Genomic DNA, 16,760 nt, shown 5'->3' on the forward strand with positions numbered 1-16,760 from the left:
ATATCGTAGTAATGTTAGCTTGAGTTTCGGTGGGACCCACCTTAAGACAACGAATCATCGTTGCCCAGAAGGAGCTAGGATCCCAGCTTAACTAAAGGTTTCAGTTTGGTGGGTTAAGAGGATTACACCATCTCAGGCAATGCAACCTTGCTCTACCAAGGGAGGTTGTGCGTGTCGAGAAATTTTCCTTTGAGGCAAGTTTTGCTAGTAGAGGCTCATAATACCCCATTATAAACACACGTTGGGAGTATGGAGATGTACAAGGATCTCAAGAAGCATTATTGGTGGAACAACATGAAGCGAGAAATTGCCTAGTTTGTTACTAAGTGCCTGACATGTTAGTAGGTGAAGGCCTCGCGACAGAGACCGGCCGGGTTGCTGCAACCCTTAAGCATACTTATTTGGAAATGGGACGATGTGGCCATGGACTTCATCGTAAGGGTACCGGGGACGGTGAAAGGGTACACAGGGATTTCGGTGATCATAGATCGCTTGACAAAATCTGCTCATTTCATACTTGGCAAAGCCACCTATTCAGTGGAAAAGTGGGCAGAGTTTTATTTGTAGGAGATAGTTAGACTTCACGGCACACCAGTGTCCATAGTCTCAGATTGGGACCCTCGTTTCACGTCAACTTTTTGGCGGAGTTTGCATAAGGCACTTGGAACTCAGCTTGACTTTAGTACGGTGTTTCATCCCTAAACCGACGGCCAGACTGAGTGTCTGAATCAAATTCTTGAAGATTGTTGAGGGCTTGTATAATGGACTTCAGTGGTTTTTGGGATAAACACCTGTACGTGATAGAGTTTGCTTACAACAATAGTTTTCAGGCAACAATTGGTATGGCGATGTATGAAGCTTTGTATGGAAGAAAGTGCAGATCTCCAGTTCATTGGGATGAGGTTGGTGAAAGGTTACTATTGGGACAAGAATTGGTGCAGATGACTAATGAGGCCATCCAGAAGATCATGACGAGGATACAAACTGCTCAAAGCCGACAAAAAAGTTATGTAGATAATAGACCTAAGGAGTTGGTGTTTGACGTCGGCGACCAGGTGTTTCTCCGTGTGGCATCGGTTAGAGGAGTCCTACATTTTGGAAAGAAAGTGAAGCTTAGTCCAAGGTATACTGGACCTTTCGAGATCTTGGAATGCATTGGCCCGGTAGCCTATAGATTGGCCTTGCCTCCATCATTAGTTGCGGTGCATAACGTATTCCATGTGTCCATGTTGAGGAAGTATGTTGGTGACCCGCGTTGTGTCCATGTTGAGGAAGTATGTCGGTAACCCCTGTCACATTATGAATCTCGAACCGTTGCAGTTAGATGAACCGTTGTGTTATGAGGAAGTACCTATTGAGATCTTAGCCAAGGAAACCAAGGTGTTGAGGAACTGGGCAATTGACTTGGTGAAGGTTATGTGGAGAAATCACCAGGTTGAGGAAGCTACTTGGGAAAGGGAAGATGAGATCAAAGCCAAGTATCCCGAGTTCTTTGTTTAGCAAACTTCCGAGGACGGAAGTTTTTGAAGGGGGCAAGTCTGTAACGCCCTACGTTACTCAGGTTAGGTTAAACCCGAGTTTCAAGTTTTGTCCCAATGTTTTTTTATTGGATTTACGTCGACTTATTTTATTTTGTTTTTTTCTATTTTAAATGCATGGTGGGTGGCATGGGTTGACTGTGAACTTAATTATTCTTGTTTTAGTGTTTCGTTTCGGCTTCTCCTTGGGAGACTATTAGTTATAAAAGAAGAAATTTAGAGTTTAGTTTTGTCCATGGGCCCAATTTTAATTTGGGTATTGGGCTTTTCGGGTTTAAATCAAAGGGCAAGGGAAACAAAATAAGGATGGGAGAAGGCAAGAAAAACCCTAAAAGTAAACAATTGTTTGTTTTTCTTTCTTTCCCCCTCTTTCACGTGGAATCCCTTCCCCCTCACAACCTTCTTCTTCTTCTTCCTCTTTCTTTGCCCAGCAGCTAGCTTCCCCGACAAGGTCCAACGAACAGCAACGCTCCTCCCGACGACACACTTTGGTAGACGACGGCGCAACAAGAAACTCGGCGGGCGGTGGATATGTATCAGTGGAGTACCTATGACCGAACCTCAAGTATAAAGGATATGATGAAAACCTGACGTGCCCGTTCCATGCTGGAGCAAAAGGAAACTCTCTAGTTGTTAATGTAACGCCCCAGGCTTAGGATTCGGAATCCGGATCCGGCACCTCTTCACCCCAGCATTCCCCTGCGACCTGGCCGCGCCACCGTCAAACTCTGAGCCACTTAGAAGAGCATAGACTGCCCCTATAGACCAACACGAGTCCTTCCAGCATGCTTTGTCCTCACTCACATGCTTCCTAGTAAAGCAATAGGAGGTCACCAAACCTAAGATTGCTTCAAGCGAAGCACGCTTAACTTTGAAGTTCTTATGATTGAGCCACCGAAAAGGAAGGTTCACCTTGTTGGTATCGGTAGTGACTATCAATTCTTTGAAGCCTTTCTTGACCATTCTTCCATGATCTCAGGATCCCTCTCATTCGGATGTCGTATCAATTCATTCATGTACCCCTCATCTCGGGTGTCACATGTCCACCAACTTCCGCCTTGGTTCATCCCCGAACCACATCCTACTGGGAGAGGTTCCGCTTTCATACCATCTGTAACGCCCTAGGCCCAAGATTCGGAATCCGGATTCGGCACCTCTTTGTCCCAGCATTCCCCTACAACCTGGCTACACCACCGTCACCAGGATTTTCAACAATTTAATAGGGACCGTTACTAAAAGCCACAAAAAAATATCACTCGTACTAGAGAATTAAACTACTAGAAATACAAACTATGACAAATTCTTACTACGCTTTCGCTACGCTACTCTGATTAATAACACTTACAAAAGCTTGCGCGAACAAAACAAACAACACTAAAGTTCTAAGGAAACTCAAATTCTTCTCAGTTAATAATTTAGTAACAATCCAACCTTATAAAAACTTTTCACCGAAATCTTCACTAATCATAAACTATCCACTACACAAAACTAACTTTCTCGAATAGCAATGAAGCAGAGGCTAACTGAAGTTCAACTTGAACAAATATATTATCCTGATAAATATCCTCAATAGATCACATCATCAAAGTTCAAACAAATATACAACAGTTAATGTTCTCAAAAGAATAGTGAACTGTCAGCCCTAAAACATCCTCTAAAAATGGAACTTAACAACCAAATTTATTAATCTATTAATAGACTCAAGTTACAAATAAACAACTATAACAATCCTATCCAAATTGAACTTAATAACGCAGTGTTACATGGTCTCTCTAGTCAAGTCTCCTCCTCGCCATCACCATCCAAAGAGTTAGCTTGATACGTGCAAAACTGGAGGGGGAAAAAGAGGGATGAGTACAACCACAGTACTTAGTAAGCAGTCCATACCTGAAGGTCACGCACAAACAACATGCTTATCACAAAGAGGTTTAAACGACATGTTTATCAATTCATCATACTTTACATAATATGAAAATAAACATACATCTAAACATGCAACCTACATGCATATCCACCATCGCATCTCAACTCACTAGTACTCTTTCCTGTTTCTCTATGACTTTCTCATTAGAGTCGTACCGACCCTTGGCCTCGCATAGCCAAGGCATCGAGATTCTCTAATCTCACTAGTTCACCTTCCTCTACCTCCAAGACTTATTCCTTCGAGTTGTACCGACCCCTGACCATGCATAGTCAAGGCATCAACACTTCTCTACAGCGCTTGGCGTTCGACCCTTGACCACGCATGCCAAGTCCTCGAGCTGTGCATCGATCCTTGGCATTTATCCTCAAGGCCTCGACGTCTATGAGGCATGTTGGTCTTTGACCGCTACCACATCAAGACCCAACACTACTCATCAATAGAATCACCATGCCGACCCCCGAACTTTGTACCCGGAGCCTCGACACTCATCTCTACTAAAGTTGGGGTATCGATCCCCAACCTTTGTACCTGGAGCCTCGATACCAAACTAGTGGCGTGCCAGCCCTCTGGTTCTGTCACTCATCCACTCACTTCATTATACCTCGAAAATCAATCCTTAAATCCTATCCAAGGATTTAAAATTCAACCAATTACTAACCAAATCTTATCTATCCAATTTTTCCATTCAAAACACTTTTTTATGAAAAATAATTAGGAAAGTATAGATTTGGGGCTACAAACCAGATCTGAAAACTCAGTTAAAAAGTCTCTAAAATCAACAATAACAACCTTTAAAATTACAAGAATCGGTATAAATTAATACGGACTAAATTTACAAAAAGTTTCTCAACAAAGCAAGTTTAAAATCCTTATAATCAATTGAAAATTTGAGGACTTTAGATCTGAAAAATTTTCTGTTTTATAAAATAAAACTTCCAAAAATTTTCCATAAAACAGTTAACAATTTATTGATTTTTATAGAAAAATCAGATCTGAAAACTGTATAGAAAACCTTTAAAACTTGGTAAAAACATATAACTTTTCATGTAAAAATCATAACAACAAAATATAATTTATAGGATATAAATAGGTAAACTTTTTATGCAAAAAGAGTCTCAAAATAGCCCAAAAACAGTCTCATAAACAAAAAGATTCAAACCAAAAATTCTGGAAAATTTTTAGGGTAAAAAGTCCTTAAAATCTTTTTATTCTAAAAAACAAAGACCTCCACACTTTTTCCAATAAACTGAATTAAAGAACTACAAATGAAGAAAAATAAAACTAAAACAATGAGGAAGAAAAACTTACTAATCTTTGAGAGAAAATACCAAAACTCTTTTTCTTTTCTTTTTCTCTTTGAGAGAAAACTAGGTCTAGAAGTTTCAGAAAAAGAAAACCTAGGGTTTAAAGGCTTTTATGACAAACCGTAATGAATCCTTATTTAAAAAGGATAATAAAAAGATAAAGATTTAATAAAACTCTTTCTTTTTATTTTTTTAAATTCTAAGAACAAATTATCTTTTAAAAATAATTTTTAAAACAAAAAATTATATTTTTGATAAAATAAAGAAAACAACTAAATAAAAATAATAATTTAAATATATATATTTATATATATATGTATATATATTCGGTTGTTACATAAAGGATGGTGGGGTAATTGTTTATCCCAATATGACAAAGTAAGAATACAAATTGCCATTAAAGTTGAACAAGATGGATCTCAAATAAGTCAAACTCACGGTGCTGTTGCAACATTAATAATATATACAATCACCGAAAGTTTTATAGGAGAACCTGTTAGATTTTAGGAAAGGACTTCTCAAATCCTCACAAACCTTACATGTCCAAAACTACAAGATTTCTGATGGTACAAAGACATTTTCCTCAATAAGATTTTTACACGAACAGACTGTAATCATCTTTATTGGAAAGAAAAATTGCTTTCAAGATTACCAAAATTATTTGCCGAAAAGGTACGACAGACCATTAGACAAACTTACTAGGGAACCATCCCATTTGAAACTTTAACATATGGAGAAATAATTAATTAATTTCATTAATAACGAAGGACTTGCTTTATGTACAGACCTCAAACTTAAAGCTAAGATGAAAAGCGAAACCTCTAAACAAAGATAGGAATTAGGATCCTTTTGTGCTCAATATGGTTACGAGAAAATTCAAGCTCCCTCCACACAAAAGAAATATAAAAATTATACGAATAATAGGAATTATAAGTGAACCCCTTATAGAGATCCATATAAAAAATTAAAATATTATCAATACAACCAAAAGCAATATTATAAATCTCCTAAAAAAGAAAATGTAAATCTTTTATAAATGCAAAACAAAAAAAAATTGTTACAAGTGCAAACAAAAAGGACACGTTGCTCGAAATTGTCCTGGGAAAATTAATAACCGAAAAATAGATGATTAACTCAAAATGAACTGTTAAATATATTAATAGATTCTTCCTCGTAATAGGATGAAGAATCTTCTTATGATCAAATTTTTTAAATCCAACAAAAAACGAACGAAACTTCTTCTGAAGAATCATCATCAAACAATCAAATTTAACCTTACACCGGTAAAGAAATAATTAATGTTATAACAAAAGGCCAAGAATTTCTCCTAAACATTATAGATAAAATTGATGATTCATAAATCAAAAGAGAATATCTTCTAATATTAAAAAGTTTAATAACCAGTGAAAATAATGCGAAAAAAAAAATATAGAACATTATAACCTTAATGAAATATTTTCACGATTTGAACCCAAAACCAAAGCTATAACAGATCTCCATAGAGAAGTAAATCTTTTAAAAGAATAAATTTCAAACATTAAAAAGGAAAATTCTAAAAAATGACTTGGAATTACTAACGTTACCAACTCAACAAATGACTGAACAACCTTCAAGTTCTAATTATTAAATACTTGAAAATATTGAAAGAGATGAATCTTTTATCAATATTATAAATAAAATACAATTACAAAAATGGTATTCTGTCATCAATCTCGTAATAAGCAAAGAATATCATTTAACATCAAAGGTATTAATTGACTCCGGAGTCGGTCAAAATTGTATCTGAGAGTGATTAATCCCGACAAAATATTTTGAAAAAAACCTCCGAAAATCTTCATGGAACAAATGGACAACGACTAAATATAACATAAAAACTTTATAATGCCCATATCTATAACCAAAGATATTGTTTTCAAAAGTACCATCATTCTCGTCAAAGATTTAGATGAAGAAGTAATATTAGGAACTTCCTTCCCATCTCAACTATATCCCTTTTACTATATCCCTTTTCAGTCAACGAAAAAGGAATAACCTAACAAATCCTTAACCAAGAGATTATTTTTAGATTTTTAAACCCAGTATCTACCAAGACTATACATTATGTTCAAAATTCTTCAATTTTTAAAGGTATCAATTCATTAAGAAAATGCAACAAATACAATACCTAAAGGAAGAAATAAATGACTATACATTATGTTCAAAATTCTTCAATTTTTAAAGGTATCAATTCATTAAGAAAATGCAACAAATACAATACCTAAAGGAAGAAATAAATCATAAAATAATTGAGGAACAACTTGATGATCCTAATATTAAAAAACAAATTACTCAGCTTAAAGAACTAATTGAAAATGAAATATGTTCATCCTTACACAATGTTTTTTGTGAACGAAAACAGCACATTGTAAGCCTCCTTTATATAAAAGATTTTCATGAATCAAAAATTCCTACAAAAGCCCGACCTATACAAATGAATGCAGACTTATTACAACATTTTCAAAAGGAAATTAAGGAATTACTTGATCGAGGACTGCTTAGATCAAGCAAGTCACCCGGGAGCTGTGCGGCTTTTTATGTCAATAATCAAGTCGAAATTGACAGAGGAGTCCCATGCTTAGTCATCAATTAAAAACCCTTAAATACAATCTTAAAATGGATTAGGTATCCTATTCCTAATAAAAAGGATCTTATAAGTCGAATTCATGATACTTCAATATTCTCCAAATTTGATACGAAATCTGGATTTTGGCAGATTCAGATGGCTAAAAAAGATAAGTTCAAAACAACCTTTAATGTACCATTTGACCAATATGAATGGAATGTAATGTCATTTGGATTAAAAAATGCTCCTTCTCAATTTCAAAATAAATGAATAATATTTTTAACCTTTATCAAGATTTCACGATAGTTTACATCAATGATGTTTTAGTATTTTCACAGTTAATTGAACAACATGTCAAACATTTAAATATATTTCATCAAATAATTAAGAAAAGTGGTTTAGTAGTGTCTCTCCAGAAAAATAGATTATTCCAAAAAAAGATAAGATTTTTAGGATATGATTGTCAAGGAAAAGTCAATTCAATCTAAAGATCTATAGAATTTGCAAACAAATTTCTCCATGAAATTCCCCCAATTACAAAGATTCTTAGGATGCCTCAATTACATTTATGATTTTATTCCAAATTTAAGACAAACTTGTGAAAAATCCTCCTCCTTGGTCTCATGATCATACATGCATCATACAAACCATCAAAAGTCTAGTCAAAAGTCTTCCATGTCTATATATTATTCATCCTCAGGCATCACTTAATGTGATCATATTTGGCCCAACACTCCAAAATGACACCTACACCAACAATGAAGAGAAGCTTGAGGAAAGACCCTCCAAATGAAGGAGACTTCATTGGACCCATCAACAAATTTTGACCATTTTGAAGGCCAATGAAGAACCCACTAGGGTTAAGAGGAAGCATGAAGAAGAAGAGAAGCCAAGCGAGTGGTTGCACTTCAAGGACAAGCCTATCGAGAGGCCACCCGCACGCATACACCATCAGGCGCACACCCCTGCCGCGCACGCCACCGTGCCGCGAGAAACTCACAGCACACCCCCTACGACGCGCACCATCGCTTTGCTAACCTCACAACATCCGACCCCTGTGCGCGCTGCCTATCGCCACGCCTGTTGTCCACGCCTGCACAACAGCGCCTACCGCCCACGCCTGCACGTCAGCACCTGCCCATCATCCATGTGCACCCCTACCTGTCGCACAAGCCTACGTGCCAACGACTACCCTAACACCCGCGTGCCTCCTGTCCGCCCAGCGCCAATGTGCATGCCTGCCCGCGCGCCCCACGCCCGCACGTCCGCATGCCCTACACGCCACTAGCACCTACACTCGCACGCCCTTTAGCGCCCCTACCATCCAACGCCTAGCGTCCGTACGCCCCAGCGCTCCTGCCAACGCCCAGCGCCCTTGCTGCCGCCCGTGTGTGCGCCCACTGTGTCAGCCTTGCCTCTACGCGCGCCAACCGGACCACCCAGCCCCTTGCCTTGCCGCCTACTTCACTCATTTAAAGAATTTATTTCCTTTGATTTTTTATTATTTTTGTGGGATTTGTTTTGGATTTTAATTTTGATTTAATTTATTTGGTTATCATTTTTAAAATTCATCTTTAGGCAAGTTTTATACTTTTTAGGAATTTACCAATTATTATTTTATTTTTAATTTTTGTTCTTTTCCTTAAAATGCCAAAGGCCTTAGCCTATAAATACGTGTGTTCCCTTCCATTGTAAGGACAAGTTTTGATGAATAGAATTTGAGTGTTTATCTCATTGCCGTTTGCAACCTCCCTTCAAATTTCGAATTCCTTTGTGTGGTTGAACTTAGGGTTTCGTATTTGACCCCTCGGAGCATGCTTGTTTGATTGGTCATCAAACTCGTGGAGTGTTTCTGGCCTTGAGCATAGTGACTAATTTGTTTGCTCAAGGTAACGACTGCAAAGGTAATCTCTCTAACCCTTAGCCTTTCGGGTTGAACCATCTCTACGATTGGATTCAAGTGGCTTGTGGCTCGAGTAGCTCAATATGCTTGAGTTATCGCGTATCATTTGGTATCAGAGCTTAGGCTCTAGACCGAGATATATGTTTATTTTCTGTCTTTAAATTTCTTGTCATTGTCTTTACTTTGCTTTATTCGAAAATCTCATAAAAAGATCCATTGTTCTTTTGTCTTCCGCGTGCCTTCGATCTATCATTCTTGCAAAATAATTTTTTATTTCTAAATTTGCTTTAAAGTCAAAACTTGTCTGTTTGTGTTCTGTATCTCAAAGACTTTCCAACAAACCAAGTTTCACTTTAAGCCGAGCCCCACAGCAAAAGTTATCAATTTTTCTTGGAATCCAAGAATTTGAGAGAAACCTGCAGAGAGCACAAACCGAGAGCCAAATTATATAATCCATAACATTTTTCTCTAAAATCCGAATTGAGTGAAATTGGTGTCATTCGAAAGATCTCTGAGTTAGCTTTCTAGAGAGCCGAGAATCGATAATTTTTTATCTGTGGTTTAGAAGTTATTGAGTTTTTTGTCCGCAATGTGTTTCTGGAAATCCTGCAGTCGTCGAAGGTACAGAATCCCAACTTCGACGATTCATATCTTACTGACCTTTTTGTCGAACATAGTCAATCAGGTACCAAATTAAAAGTCTTCGAAAGAAATTTCCAGGAAAATATAGATCACCGCCATCCGAGGTCTGTAGCAGAAGTTATTGGTGCAAGAAGAGAAGGTATCCAAGTAGAAAACTTCCCATATTTGAAGCTGGACGATCTTGGAGAAAATCTTTGGGCCATCAAATCTTGTCCAAACCGATTTCTTTTTGGCAAGTAATCCTAACATTATTTATATTTTGATTTAAAAATATTGTTGGATTATTTTGACTCATTTGGACAGCCCAAAAGAAGAAGGACAGCCGCCTAGCCCACTAGGATACCCTAGAGAAGCTTTTATGTAGCCCCAAAATGTTTTTTGAGAGAGGAGCCCCTCCAACTAATTTCAAACCTTTTGGCAACCAACATTCATCAATTACACTCGTTGTGCTACCATTTACAACTGGTTGGAGCCCCATCTGAGTTGTATACATCATACACCCTTCATCCAAAGTCACCTTATTTACTACAAAGGCTACTGTTTTGTTGGTAAGTATTATTTTATGCGTGTTAGCACTATAAATTGGATTTTGTACATCTTTTTAGTTTGTTTTTTATTTCATTAATTTTATTTACATAGTTTTCTCTGTCTAACTTCGTCATCAATTTGTATATTGTTGTTGAGTCCATAGGATCAAGATCATTAGGCTTAAGGTGTCTTCTATCTTGTCTTGTTTATATCTTGCCTGTTACTTCTTAATTATCATTTGGTATCTTTTGTTTCTTAATATCATTTGGTCTTTTTTTGTTGCCATTGATTCTTGTCTTTGGTATCATATATACCATTGACCCCTTTGTCAAAAAAAAAAAAAGAAAAAAGAAATACTTTTGCCAAGTTGCTTGTAGGCTTATACTCAGTTACTCCAAGACTGATTCGCCACGAGCATTCAAGTGAGCATCTCCAAAGGGTATCCACATCCACACCCACCCTACCAAAGGAGAGGAAGCCGAAAGGATAAGTAAGGGAGTGAGATTAATTTTTTCTTGTTTATACTAATCTTTACTTGTGTAGTGATGGCAACAAGAGGAAAGTCTCATGACTTGCAAGAAGAAAGAGACAAGGCCCATGTGAGCGATGAAAGACTTAAAGAAGCTCAAATCCAAATGTTTGCAAGGTTCACACAATGGCTAGAAGATCTTACCAAATCCTTACAAATGATGAACACACGTGTTCAGAATTGGAAAGGCCACAAAGGATGCCACACCGAAGGAGACCAATGAGTCCAAGAGAGATATCTGACGGTTCCCAAGAAGAAGAGGTAGGTACTTTAAATGAATATTTTGCTAATGAAGGACCTTTTGATGTAGGTCAAAGAAGAGCATACAATGGCCAAGGAAGAGGAAAATTCCAACAACACCGAGAGAGGACAAGAAGGGAACACTACCTCGGGAGCATCAAGTTGAAAGTCTCAACCTTCCATGGAAAGTCTACACCCGAAGAGTTCGAATCATGGGAGAAGGAAATTGAGTTAGTATTTTCTTATCACAACTATGATGATAGCAAGAAGGTAAGTCTTGCAATCACTCATTTTAAAGATTATGCACTAACTTGGTGGGATAAAGTGATGTCTCATAGAAGAAGGAACCATGAAGGACCCATAGATTCTTGGATAGAATTTAATGAACCCATGAAGAGATTTGTGCCACCACACTACCATAGAGTGAATTCAAAGAAACTTAATAAACTCTATCAAGGCACCAAGGGAGTTGTAGACTACTACAAGGAGATGGACTTGTTGATGAGCCATTTACAACTAGAGGAAGATGAGGAGACCACCATGGCCTAATTCTTAGATTGTCTTAATCCGGACATAGCCGACAAAATTGACTTGAAATACTATGAAGACATGGAGGAACTTCTACACCTCGTCATTAAAATAAAGGAGCAAAACCAAAGAAGGGCTAAAAGGTATGTCAAATCTACCCCAAGACCACTAGTAGCAAGATGGAGAACAAAACCCTAGAGTTAAAACCGAAGGTTAATTATGAAAAGGGATAGTCATCCAAGTCCAAAACCCAACTCGAAATTCCCAAGACTAGGACTAGTGATATTAAATGTTTTAAGTGTCATGAGTAGGCCACATAAGCCGAAATTGCTCTAATCAAAGAGTCATGTGACTTAAAGAGGGAGAGCTAGTCACAGATGATTAGGAGAAGGAGAAAGTAGAGGTTGAGGAGAGGAAAGAAGAAAGTAGTCAAGAGGAGGAAGTAGAAGAGGATTCCAACGATATAGCCTTAGTGGCTAAGAGGAACGTCCATGTACAATTTAGGGAAGAACCCTTAGAGGCACAAAGAGAGAATCTATTCCATACTAGGTGCATAGTAAACTCCACCCCATATAGTGTTATCATTGATAGTGGGAATTGCACTAATGTTACTAGTAAGGATATAGTGGAAAGATTGAATTTAGCCACGACACCCCACCCACGGCCTTATATCCTACAATGGTTGAACAATAGTGGGGATGTGAAAGCAAGTTCAAGTTCCATTCAATATAGGAAGGTACAAGGACGAGGTCGCTTATGATGTTGTACCTATGCATGCCAGTGATTTCTTGCTAGGGAGACATGACAATTTGATAAGAGAATGAGTTTTGATGGTTTTCTTAATAAATATTCCATTGAGCATCAATGTAAGAAAATCACACTTGTACCTTTTTCTCCAAAGGAAGTACACATTGATGAGTTAAAATTGGAGGAAAGAAGGTTGGGTGCCGAGAAAAAGGAAGTTGTTGAACTTTAATCTAAAAAGAAAGAAAAGACCCCTAAAAAGAATGAGAAAGTTGTGACCCTCATCGCTAGAAGAAATGAAATAGAGCGATCTCTAGGTGCTACACAATTACTTCTTCTATATCTACATGAAGGTAATAATCTCCTAATTCAAGAAAGAAGAAATACTTTGCCTAGTACTTGTGTCGAGTTTTTACAGGAAATCGAGGAGACAACCCGAATCCATCCCATGCTTTGAAAGAAGAATGAAAGAAGAAGAAGGAGAGCAACAAGGAAGGTCTTTTGAGCCGCACACTCAAGGATCCCAAGCACCTCAAGAGGCCGAGCCACATGAAGAGAGCCAACATGACAATCAAGTGGAGATCTTGTAGAAGAAGGAAGATAATGAAGTTTTTCAACTTCATCAAGGTAATAGTCCTACTATAGATGCATATCATTGGATTAACTTGCTTCGTTTGGATGTAGGTAAACAATTTGATTCGAGGACGAATCCAATTCAAGAAGAAGGAGATGATGTGATCATATTTGGCCCAACACTCCAAAATGATACCTACACCCACAATGAAGAGAAGCTTGAGGAAAGACCCTTTAAACGAAGGAGACTTCCTTTGACCCGTCAACAAATTTTGACCATTTTAAAGGCCAATGAAGAACCCACAGGGTCAAAGGAAGCATGGAGAAGAAGAGAAGCCAAGCGAGTGGCCCTACTTCAACGATAAGCCTATCGAGAGGCCACCTGCATGTACGCACCACCAGGCGCACGCCCCTGCTCGCACGCGCCTTTGCTGGCACGCCAACATGCCACGAGAACCTCACAGAATGCTCCTGCCGCGTAAGCCATCACTTTGTTAACCTCACATCATCCGACCTCTGCACGTGTTGCCTGCCGTCCATGCCTACATGCCAGTGCCTATCCATCATCAATGTGCACCCCTACCTACCGCACACGTCGGCACCCCAACGGCTGTCCCAGCACCCACACGCCTCCTATTCGTCCAGCGCCCATGCGTGCAACCATGCCTGCTCGCGCACTCCGCACGCCACCAATGCCTACACCCGCGTGCATCGCACGCCCCTCAGCGCCCCTGCCGCCGCCCATGCGCACGCCACCGTGTCAATCTTACCTCCCCCGCGCTAACCAGATTGCCCAGCTCCTTCCCTTGCTGCCCACCCCAACCATTTAAGGAATAGATTTCCTTTGATTTTGGATTATTTTTGTAGGATTTGTTTTGGATTTTATTTTTTATTTAATTTTTTCAGTTATCATTTTTAAAATTTATCTTTAGACAAGTTTTATACTTTTTAGGAATTTACCAATTATTGTTTTATTTTTAATTATTGTTATTTTCCTTAAAAGGCCAAGTGCTTTAGCCTATAAATAGGCGTGTTCCCGTCCATTGTAAGGACAAGTTTTGATGAATAGAATTTGAGTGTTTCTCTCATTGTCGTGAGCAAACCCCCTTCAAATTTCGAATTCCTTTATGTAGTTGAACTTAGACTTTCGTATTTGACCCCTCAGAGCATGTTTGTTTAATTAGTCATCAAACTCGTGGAGTGTTTCCGGCCTCGAGCGTAGTGAGTAATCTGTCTGCTCAAGGTAACGACTGCAAAGGTAGTCCCTCTTGTTGGGTTTTATGCCCTAAATTTGTGGTTTGTAAACATAAAACAAATATTCATTCAATAAAGTTGTTATGGATAGAATTGCATTAACCCAAATCCAATAAACTAACATTCGAGGTTATGTCATGTAACTGGAATAGTATATAACAGATATACAGTATATATTTAATATACAGCTATATATTTGATATATACAGTGTATACATATACAATATATATTCGATATACAGGTGGATAATGTTCCAGTAGTAACCTAAAGGGTCTATAATATATGGATAAGGTTGGGTACCTTATCTTGGTAACACTATGGATACGGCCTACTTTGTAATAGTTACAAATAACTTGATCCAGGTGTTCGTGTGGAGACATGTGAGTAGGGGGTATTCTATACAATGAGTTTGTATAAGACCAGGCTGTGAAATAATTAATATTTAGCTATAACACCGTTAGCTAATAGATTAATATTTCAATAGGCTGACCAAGTAACTCAATCTCAATCCTGAGTGAGTTATGGACACCTGCCTGTTAGGGCTCATCCTTTGATTTGTATGGGTTAGAGTGACCCGAGTCGCCGACTCAATATGGCTACCATTTTGGGGACGAGACCGAGTAGGGAGCTGGGAACATAACTACACAAGATAGAATTCACTTATTCCCGATTTTAGGGTAAGTAGATGAGTGTTCTCTTAAGTGCTGACTCTGGGACTCAAACAAGGGGCCACACCCTCTCACTGGCCCGAGAGGGTCTTCTAATTATTGGTTGGACCATAACCGAGTCGTTCATTAGAGGATCAACGATACTTAAGGTCCAAGATGTAACACAAGGATAAAACGGTAATTTACCCAACTGTGGTTACGAACACTCGTAAAGGATTGACTTACCATTAATGATCAAAATTCATGGAGCAAAATATTCTACAGTGAGTACAGTGCAACTGTGGGTCTTTAGTGGAGTGACTGACAGTTAACAAATGTTGATTAATTTGGTTAATGAGTTTAATCAATTAATCTCGTATCATTTGAGCTTCTGTTATGTAGGTTCATTAGGTCCCCTTGCTAACTCGTAAAGGATAGTTAGAACATTTAATCCTGAAAAAATTTTGAATTGTTCAATTTCATTAAAGGGAATTAAGATTAATTGTATGATATGCAATTAATATAATGTATGTTGATACACTATAATATAAAGTTAATTTTGAATTGGGTTCAAATTTATGAGAGAGAAGGATATTAGAATTTGATTCTAATATGGTTGATTAATTTAAGATTAATTAAATTAAATTAATGTGATATGTTAATTTGGTTACATTAAATTAGATTTAATTTAATCAAATTAATAATTATTTAGTAATTAATTAAATTGGATTTAATTAATTATTAATTTAATTAAAATGGTTTGAATTAAATTAAATAATAAAAAAAGAGAGAAAAAATGGGAAAGTGGGGGAGGTTTTCCCTGGTGGGAAGTGGGGAAATTGTGAGTGGGGAAGTGGTGACTTCCCCCTCACTCTTCCTCCCTAATAAAATGGATGTTCTCCCCTTCCATGGTTCACTCGATCATCAATTGAATGAATTTGGAAAACTCTAGCAAACAACATCTCTCTCAATCTCTCGATCCCTTTATCAATTTTAAGACGGTTCCCACAAACCGAGTTTTTAATATCGAGATGATAGCGAGGAAAACTTTGTGGTGACATTGGTGTCTACATTGAAGAGGTGTCTTCAAAGGTAAATATCACTAACTTCCTATTACTAATACTTATGTCTTTTATTTATTGTAATTCTAAGATAAGATCGAACCACACGCGTTCGCATCCTTCCGCTGCGGGATCCGATCCCTTCACCTCTAACCCTTAGCCTTTCGAGTTGAACCATCTCTACGATTGAATTCAAATGGCTTGTGGCTTGAGTAGCTCAATATGCTTGGGTTGTCGCGTTTCATCACTTATAGTTGAAATCGATACCTCTGGTATTGGATACAGTGACGTTCTCAAACAATCCATACATTGTCAAGAACATTTAGTTAGGTATCACTCTGGCATTTGGATAAGTGCACAAAGAAATTATTCTACTATCAAAAATAAAATTTTATCAATCTTTTATGCATCAATAAATTTCAAAGTGATCTTATCAACAAAAGTTTTATGATATGTGTCGATTGCAAAGCTGACACAAATGTTTTACAAAAGGATGTCAAAAATTTAGTTTCTCGACAAATTTTTGCTAGGTGGCAAACAATTCTTTCATGTTTTGATTTCAAAATTGAATCTATAAAAGGAAGCACAAATTCCCTTCCTGATTATCTTACAAGAGTTTCTTCAAGGAAAGATAGAGAAAAAATGACCCCCCAAAGAGAGAAAATGAAGGAGATGAGCGATCAAAACCTCGAACGGAAGCCTACTACTCTAAAGCTTATCATTTTTTCGAAGGAAAAACATC

The sequence above is a fragment of the Momordica charantia genome (assembly GCF_013281855.1).
Source record: "Momordica charantia cultivar OHB3-1 chromosome 4 unlocalized genomic scaffold, Mcharantia_2.0 BLBB01000004.1, whole genome shotgun sequence".
In the NCBI taxonomy this organism is placed as follows: domain Eukaryota; kingdom Viridiplantae; phylum Streptophyta; class Magnoliopsida; order Cucurbitales; family Cucurbitaceae; genus Momordica; species Momordica charantia.